The following is a 9,591-nucleotide window of genomic DNA, read 5'->3' on the forward strand; positions in this document are numbered from 1 at the left end:
ATAATGGTGAGTATATTTATGTGAATCCCAAAAAGCTTCTCTCTATCTCTCTCTGTCTCTATCTCTTTTTCTCTCTCATGTGACTGAATGTGATCATGCATCTTTCTCTAGGCAGCAGTTAAATCTCAGATGTCCCTGACCACCAAAGCAAGAAGCTATTGGTAGCAGCTCAGGTATTAAAGGTGGAATAATAGGTGAGAATCTAATATAGCTATCTTTGTTTTTTGGCTGACTCACTATGTTGCTCCTGTATATTATTCCATTAGCAGGCCTTATGATGAATTGACCACATTTCAAATAGCTAACAGCTTTCATACTCTTGTTGCAGGTTGGATGTCCAAGACTTTCATCGTCACCATACAAGGGCATCATAATGTGCTTCTTGATGGCCTGGTAAGAGCTAGCAATTTAGGACTTTTTTTTTAAACCAAAAACAAAAGTCCTAAATCAACACATGAAGTAACCCATCCATATAATAACATGCAGATGTTAGTTTAGAATATATGTTGATTTAGCACCCCATTTGTTTTAAGTACAAATCAAACCTATAGTTCAGTTGCCTTTTTCTGAAGCTATAGGGTAAATGTAGGTGTTCTGACTGTTTGAGGGGGGACTTTTCCAATGTATTAACATGCTTCCCCTCTTTGCAGGTGTTCGGGCCCAGCTAACCTCCTCCTGTGGCTAGCATCTCATCGTGAAGCTGTTCCTGTGATACGGACAGATCTTGTGACCTATTCCTGATACTTGTGCATAGGTAGGTACAAGACATTTGTGCTCACTTCCACTAACCTTCAACATTCCAAACAGTGTGTGTAGGTTCATAGCTCTCATATGTGCACTGTGGTTATCATATGGGCTCTGTAACAAGGAGGACGGCTTGAGATAAGTGGGATTTATTTCCCTTGCTTTCAATGACAGAAACCTCTGGGCTTTATTCTCTGACCTCCTTACTTCCCTTTCTTCCAGTGCAACGAAGAACATCCTACATCTCTAAATCCATCTTTCTTTTCCTACAACCTGCCTTATCCTTTCAGGGGTTCATGAGGAAGCCTTAATAATTCAAACGCACTGACATTTTACCCTTTTCTCCTGTAGGCTGGCAGTTGATTTGGACCTAGGAGTGGCTTACTCTGTATAGAAACATAGAAACATAGAGTATGACGGCAGAAAAGGGCCGACGGCCCAACAAGTCTGCCCACTTAAGAACCCTCCCTCCCTTCTTCGGGAATCCATCTTTTAAGCATTCCTCTGGAGAGACCCCACCTGTCTGTCCCATCGTCCCTTGAAGTCGAGCGTGGTTCTGGCCTCGACTACCTGGCGTGGAAGACCATTCCATCAATCAATTACCCTTTCGGTGAAGAAGTACTTCCTGGTGTCTCCATGAAATCTTCCCCCCCCCCCCTGAGTAACATAGTAACATAGTAGATGACGGCAGATAAAGACCCGAATAGTCCATCCAGTCTGCCCAACCTGATTCAATTTAAATTTTTAAATTTTTTCTTCTTAGCTATTTCTGGGCAAGAATCCAAAGCTTTACCAGGTACTGTGCTTGGGTTCCAACTGCCGAAATCTCCATTAAAACCTACTCCATCCCATCTAAACCCTCCCAGCCATTGAAGCCCTCTCCAGCCCATCCTCCCCCAAACGGCCATATACAGACACAGACCGTGCAAGTCTGCCCAGTCCTGGCAGTTCAATATTTAATATTATTTTCTGATTCTAAATCCTCTGTGTTCATCCCACGCTTCTTTGAACTCAGTCACAGTTTTACTCTCCACCACCTCTCTCGGGAGCACATTCCAGGCATCCACTACCCTCTCCGTAAAGTAGAATTTCCTAACATTGCCCCTGAATCTACCACCTTCAACCTCAAATTATGTCCTCTGGTTTTACCATTTTCCTTTCTCTGGAAAAGATTTTGTTCTACGTTAATACCTTTCAAGTATTTGAACGTCTGAATCATCTCCCCTGTCTCTCCTTTCCTCTAGGGCAGGGGTGCCCAATAGGTCGATCGTGATCGACTGGTAGCTCGCCAAGGTAAAGTGAGTCGATCATCCAGGACTCACTTTGCCTTGGCGATCTATAGGGCCAATCAATCTTCCTCTCCCCGACGTCAATTCTGCTGTCGGAGAGGAAGTTCGGGCCAGCCAATCGCTGCCTGGTTGGGCGGAACTTCCTCTCCGACGGCAGAATTGACGTTGGGAAGAGGAAGATTGATCGACCCGAAGCAGAGAGAGCATGGGGCGGCGTCTGCGTCGGCTTTGAGGCCTGTTATCCATTGGTGGCGTTTGGGTCCTGTTCCCCGATGGCAGCGGCAGCAGCAGTGGCAGTGGCTTGGGGAAGGGCAGGGAGAAAGAAAGAATGGGGGCAGGCAGGGAAACAGAAGGAAAGAAGAGAAACAGAAAAAAGAAAGGGGGCATGAAGAGAGAAAGAAAGAAAGGTCAGGGAGAGAGGAAGAAAAAGTTGGGGAGGGAATGAGGTGTGGAGGAGAGGAAGCATACAGGCTGAAAGAAAGATTGGATGCACAGTCAGAAGAAGAAAGTGCAACCAGAGACTCATGAAATCACCAGACAAGGTAGGAAAAATGATTTTATTTTAAATTTAGTGATCAAAATGTGTCTGAATTTATATCTGCTGTCTATATTTACAATATGGTCCCCTTTTACTAAACCGCAATAGTGGTTTTTAGCGCAAGGAGCCTATGAGCGTCGAGAGCATTCAGCGCAGCTCCCTGCGCTAAAAAATGCTATTGTGGTTTAGTAAAAAGGGAGGGGGTGGGTATTTGTCTATTTTTGTATGGTTGTTACAGAGGTGACAGTGCATAGAGTCATCTGCTTTGACCTCTTTGGAAAAACCCCAGAATAGGAATGATAGTTAACAATTATATGCGTACAGTGTGCGTTGTGTTTTTTTTAAAATTTTATTGTTGGTAGATCATTTTGACTTGGTCATTTTAAAAGTAGCTCGCGAGTCAAAAAAGTGTGGGTACCCCTGCTCTAGGGTATACATATTCAGGGCTTCCAGGGACGTCTATATGAGGCGGGCGTATAACATGCGCTGAGTCCATTAGGGACATCTTGGAATCGTCTATGTGCTGCCTAAATAATGCTCATTGATATTTGCGCTTAGTGGACGTCCAAATTACGCCTAAAGTTAGATGTACTTTACAGAATCTAGGCCTTATTGCACAAACATGAAATAAATATAAATCCAGCTCTGAACTGCTTAAAAGCAAGTGAATATAACATTTAAAAAACCTTTGATATTAAAGTGCTTTTCTCCCATTAAAATCAGATTAAAATTCTCTTTAAAACATTTTTTAAATCCATAAAGGTATGATAAGGTGCTATTATTTTTAAAACTCCCTTCTGTTAGTAATTGTAGATTCACAAGTACAACTTAACAGTAAATACTTTTCTTTACAGCTCAACCAACTCAGAATATCATCAAGTTCAGTTCAAACAAGTGAACTTATTAGCTAAGTATTTTTCTTCCTTTCACTAATCAATGAGTGCTGTGTTATTGAAACAAGAATAAATTGCTTTCCCCCCCTTTTAGAAAACTGTGGAAGCGTTTTTTAGCACAGGCCGGTGTGCTGAATGCTCTGGGCTGCTCCTGACGCTCATAGGAACTCTCTGGCAGCGCAGAGCATTCAACATGCCAGTTGGCACAAAAAACCATTTTTGTGGTTTTGTAAAAGGGGGGGTATGAATAAATTGTTCTTCCTTATGTTTCCTTTTTAGATACATATACAAATCAGACCTCAAATACCCAAGGCACTACTTGACTAATTTTTCATGCCCTCACTGGGGTGGTAAATTCATCATTGGTCTTGGTAAAGTGACTTGTGCTATGAAAATTTATTTAAATATTTATAATATAAATTTTCAATAAATATAAAGTGCAATGAGTGCGTAAGGTGCTTAAAAAGGAGAATACTTATCTTTTGTGCCCGACGACTGCCCGTTTCATGCTTTGTTTCATCAGGGGCTATGCCTCCTTATATTACTGCACCAAACCTATTTCAAGGACTTTAACTGGGGTCTCCTGGACAATAGTTTTGTACTCAGACCACTGTAGGACAATGTCAGCCCACATGTAGCAGTGCTGTCCCAGGCTCAAGGAACTCTGGCTTTCCCAAAACACAAATAAAACTGTACAGTTTCTTAAGCATCTCACCTATCCACAGCCCAAAGTATTTTCTTATAAAACCAGAATAAAAATGGAATTTCATTTTGCATTGTGCTTTTCCTTTTTTTCCCCAGACTCAAAAAAATGGCATGCTTTATTTAACCTAAACAATCCTGAATTGTTCCTTCCTCAAGTAAGAAGTTCCATTGCAGTTTAAGTGCTCTCCTACTGGTTCCTGTCATCATATGGATGTTTTTCAAACTCCGAGTGATTGAGATTTTATTGTATTTGACCTTTGGGCTAGAATGTTTGAGGAAATGACAAAAGGCGCTGTTAAGAACTATTATAAAAAATAGGACTGGTAAGAGAAAACATTTACATTGTACAATAAACAGAGTTCATCTCAGTGTTTTCATATAGTTACAAAAGTTTGATCCAAATATGGAATACAAGTATCCCAGTATATTGGTTAACAGATATAGAAAATGTACTAGATACTTGTATGTGTAAAGTCCAAAATTTATTTGTCAATTAAAAAAAAATTAGATCTCCATTAACTGCTCTATAAACCTTAAGAACTTTACAATTTTCTTTTTAAATAAATGTTTTGGTTAAGCAATGAAATTTTTACTAGCCACCAACTTTACTCTGGCAAACTAAGAGAAGAAGGATTTTGTCCCTCCTCTCTTCAGTTTTTGTGGCAAACTATCCACCCATATTCAGTGCTATTTGGCCGGCCAGGAACAGCTCCTGGCCAGCCAAATAGCACATAGCTGGCTATCACCTTCTGAATATCCTGGTTGGTGGCTAGCCCAGTGACCGGCTATGTTACGCAACATAGAGAGTTGCTGCCAATATTCAGCAACCAGCTAGACCCACCTACTACTACACTTCCCCCTACGAATCCTTGGTTTCAGCATCCGCAGATTCGGTTATTCGAGATTTTAAACAAAAAAAAAACATTTAAAATTTTTGGGATATTTTAAGCCCTGTAAGCCCCCCCCCCCTTAAGCCTTTCTTGGTGGTCTAGCGAGTTTTCGGGGCAGGAGCGATCTTCCCACGCTCCTGCCCCATGCAGATTGCTCATAGGACATCGATTAGGCGTCCACAGAACACAGACGCGAGATAGACGCAAATTTAGGGAATAGTCGCGTCTAAGTTTGTAGACGTGGGTGTAACATGGGAGTGGTTAAGGATAGGCACCACATAGATGCTAGTTAGGTGACAGAGCACGCCTAAACAGCATGGAAAATGTAGGCGAAGGAAAAGCTGGTCTAAGTGTAGTTTATGCTTCATTTCAATGCAGTTTCAGCTTTCTTAGCCTCAGACTTCCTATAGGCACAGATTAGGTGTGCTTTCCGCTTCTGCAATGATATTTCCTATAGTGAGTTTGAATATGGGTTGTTTTTTCTTCTTTCTCCCTCCTAATAGATTTAATAAGCCACCATATCAATAGAGCACATCAATATAAACATATTGCATGGAAAACATACTACTTTTCTGCCCAAACAGTAATATGATTTACTCATTACACCAACTTTGGCTTTTCTGCTTAAAAAGAACCCCCTTTTTTCTCAACAAACAGTGCTGCAATCAGCTCTTTCTTGAGAGCAAAGAAAGAACATGAAAAACATATAATTATTGCACACATTACTTCATTTCTCAGCGCTTAAAAACAGAAAAACTAGATACAGACCTTAACATGCATTTTCTCTCATTGCAAATGTGAGATCATCAAGCGGCACCTTCAAGGTAGTATGCCACAATTAAAAGAAGCTCTGGGTATTGTACTCCCAACTTCTATATGACTAGCGCTGGACTTTAACCCATAGAGCTACATCAGCTTCTACTCAGATGGATTTCACTGCCCTTTCATATCATAGTTGACTGACCTTTCCACCCCTTTCTCCTTCCCCACCCCCTTGCTGCGTATGTACACCACTTCCCTTTTTTCATACCTCTGTAACATTCCTGGAGTGAGCAGCAACTCCCAAGCCACTGTCACGACAGCATCGGCTCTTCCTCTGATGTCACTTCCTGGACCCGTGCCTAAGAAGTGACATCAAAGGAAGAGCCGATGCTGGTGCAACAGCAGCTTGGGGGTTGCTGCTTGAACCAGGAATGTTACAGAGGTATGGGGTAAGGGAAGTGGTGCATGTGTGGCAGGAGGGGGTGGGGAAGGAGTGGGGGGAGGGCAGAGAAGAGGGTGGGGGAGGGGTGCTACTGCCCCAGGCGCCTCTAACCCTCGCTACACCACTGAGTGTGGGACAGGCATGTGGGATCTCTTAGTGAGAGAAAATAGTGGATGCTGTGGATGAGAAGACTAGATGGGCTATTTGGCCTTTATCTGCTTTTATGTTTCCATCTAAATACCAGAGAAACATGTGCAGTATTTTTGGGGAGACCATGGTATATTTTTGGGCCTCTCCCTTTCCGATGCCTATGCATCAATATCTCCTTTTACTGGCCATTCCTCTCCCTCTGAGAGAGCACTTATACTAGCTCTATGGTTGGCTTATGAGGGGCCGCTGAAAAGTTCTCAGTCCAATCAAGAAAAGAATGATATGGAGTCATGAAACTTATAAGATATTTCACACTTTTCTTGACACTTTTTGTATCATTTCATATCTTACTTATAATTTTAATGCACCCTAATGTATATTTTCTGTAAACCGCTTAGAACCTAACGGATTAGCGGTATATAAGAAATGAATTACATTACAACTTTTCAGCAGCCCCTTGTACAGTATTCTTAATGTGACCATTTATTTTTTTCATCAAAAGGGGACATCTATTAATTGTAAGTCCCGTCCCCAATCCCACCCTAGCCCCACCCCAACCCTGCCCAAGCCTTACCCCCAATCCCGCCCCCAATTTCTTCCATTCATTTTTCATGTACACATATCTTATTAAGTGATAGAAACTCGGATATGTGAAATACAATAATATTCTGTTACACTTTCACAAAAGTATATGAATGTCATAAATCAATGTAAGCAGTGCTGCTTCAGTTTCAGGAGATGTGTGTTTCTCAAAACACGGAGGAAAAAGCCTCAGGCAAATGCCCTCCCACCACCACAATGGTGGAAAAAGGTGGTAGGGTGGTAATCTTCATTGGCAGAAAACCTCCATTACACTCCCTGTTAAGTAAACTGTAAGCAGGGCTGTCTATGCAATCGACAGATGAAAATTATTCAACTTATCTCTGATCGGTACACCGACGATGGCCAGCGTTTCACCAACTTGCTGCCTCAGGGTGCAAAAATCCGATCACTTTAAACCGGGACGTACTCGCCGTCTCCTCTGATCAAAAACACATATCTTATTAATTCATAATGGTAACCATACAATTTTAAAAAACTACAAAGCACACTATACGCAGAGAAAATGTTAATTATCATTTATATTTGGGGGGGTTTTCAAAGATGTCAAGGCAAATGACTTTCAAATATGCAATGTCACCTCAGTAACTAAAGAAAAATAGACAAATATAGTGCAAAATATAGACAGCAGAAATAAATTCTGAAAACTGACACGTTTTGATCACTAAATTAAAAATAAAATCATTTTTCCTACCTTTGTTGTCTTGTGATTTCTTTAGAGTCCCCAGTGCATCCTTCCCATGTCTTTAGTGCCCCTTCCCATGTCTTTAGTACCCCCAATATCTCCTTCCCATGTCTTTAGTGCCCCCAGTGCCTCCTTCCTATGTCCCTCTCACTGCCTTCCACACTTTGTCCCACCTCCACCCCCCAAGCCAGACTCCTTGCCTGTCTACCTCTCTCCCTTCCTCCTTGGCCAAAGCCAGGCTGCCTGCCTGTCTACCTCTCTCCCTCCCTGGCCAAAGCCAGCCTGCTTGCCTGCCTACCTATCTCCTTCCCTCCCTGCCCCAAAAAGAAAAAAAGCCTCCCCATCTTTCCCCCTGTCTGCTGCTCTTACTGCCCTGTCCTGCTAAAGCGATTGGCTGGCCTAGAAAGTCCTCTCCGACGTCAGAATTGATGTCGGAAAGGAGACTTCCTGTCGGCTTTAGCAGCTATAGTGGCAGGGCAGTAAGAGCAGCAGACAGGGGGAAAGATGGGGAGGCTTTTTTTTTTTTTGCGGTAGGGAGGAACAGGAAGTGATCGCCTGTCCTGTTGTCCCCGAGCACAGCTTCGGGACGCTGTTCCTGAAAACGGGACATTTCGGCGTCCCGAAGCTGTCTGTGGGGGCAACGGGACAGGAGGTCTGAAAACGGGACCGTCCCGTTCAAAACGGGACGTATGGTCACCTTAAGTATTCTACAATATCACCAACCGACCCCCAGGCAGTAATGTCCAGGAGCTGGCTGGTGGCAATATTGATAAGCCCTTCTTAACTGAAGAGGCTGATGATGGTTTCTGGAGAACAAGAACTCGGTTTTAAAGAAAAAATCTCACTGACACCATTGGCTTTTCAAAACACTGGCTTTTATTTTCAGTCTTTTCCAAAAACAAAACAATAAATGTCAGAATTCTCCAAAACTTTTAATAACTCAAAAACAAACACTCAATTCAAAGCAGTCCTTTCTCTGCACCTTGTAAGTGGCTGAAAGGCTGCACACACCACCCTTAGGCAGTGGCCTGGAGCGCTTAGCGCCCTAAACAAAACAAATCTTCAAATGAAAAATGAAAACAGTTCCATGTTCACTGGTTCACTGAGTCCAACTCTCAAGAGCTGCCTTTTTATAGTTCTTATTATTCTTTTTGCATAAGTTTGAGCTTCACCAAACAATATCTGATAGCCTTTGGTTAATTGGACTATCACCCTGTGTTCAGGCGCAGAGGGGGTAGTTGTCAGGGCTGCTAGCAAAATATTGTAACTCAAAACCCACTGGCTCACCCAAATACACAGACCCTTCCCCGACTCCTATGCTGTGATATTTCAGCAACAAGGAAAGTGACCAGTGAATTCAAAAAGAAAAAAAAAAGGCACAAACAGTTCCAACAGTTCCTTCAAGCAGACTAAAATGGCAGTAGTATTAATTCTTTCCAGTTTGAAAACCAAACAGTCCCAAAACAGCATTATTTTCAAAGCAGAAAAAAAACAGTCTCAGGAAAACTGTAATAGTTTCTTAGCATAACTCAAGTGAACAAAACTCTCACTTGCTTCTCTGTCTCTCAGGAAACTTCCATGCTTTCAGTTTGGGCATTTGGGAAATCTGTTTCCACTCCTTCTTCCATGGGCTCCTCTGAGCTAAACTCCTGCTCAGGGTTCAAACTTTCCAAATAACTGCAATCCATTTTGTCCATGATCTCTGGCACTGTATCTTTTAGTCCCTGGAAGTCTGAGTGCTTCTCCCCTCTTCTCTCTAACAAATCTGTCCATTTGTTTAGTGTCTTTGTGCCCCGCCCTACACTTCTAGGCTGAGGGAGCACCTGCAGTGCTTTAGGGCTCCCTCTTTGGCCACTGAGTGTAAGGCTTCTGTTTTCACTGTCTTTCTCTTCC

Source organism: Geotrypetes seraphini, chromosome 3, assembly GCF_902459505.1.
Source record: "Geotrypetes seraphini chromosome 3, aGeoSer1.1, whole genome shotgun sequence".
NCBI classification, from domain to species: Eukaryota; Metazoa; Chordata; class Amphibia; order Gymnophiona; family Dermophiidae; genus Geotrypetes; species Geotrypetes seraphini.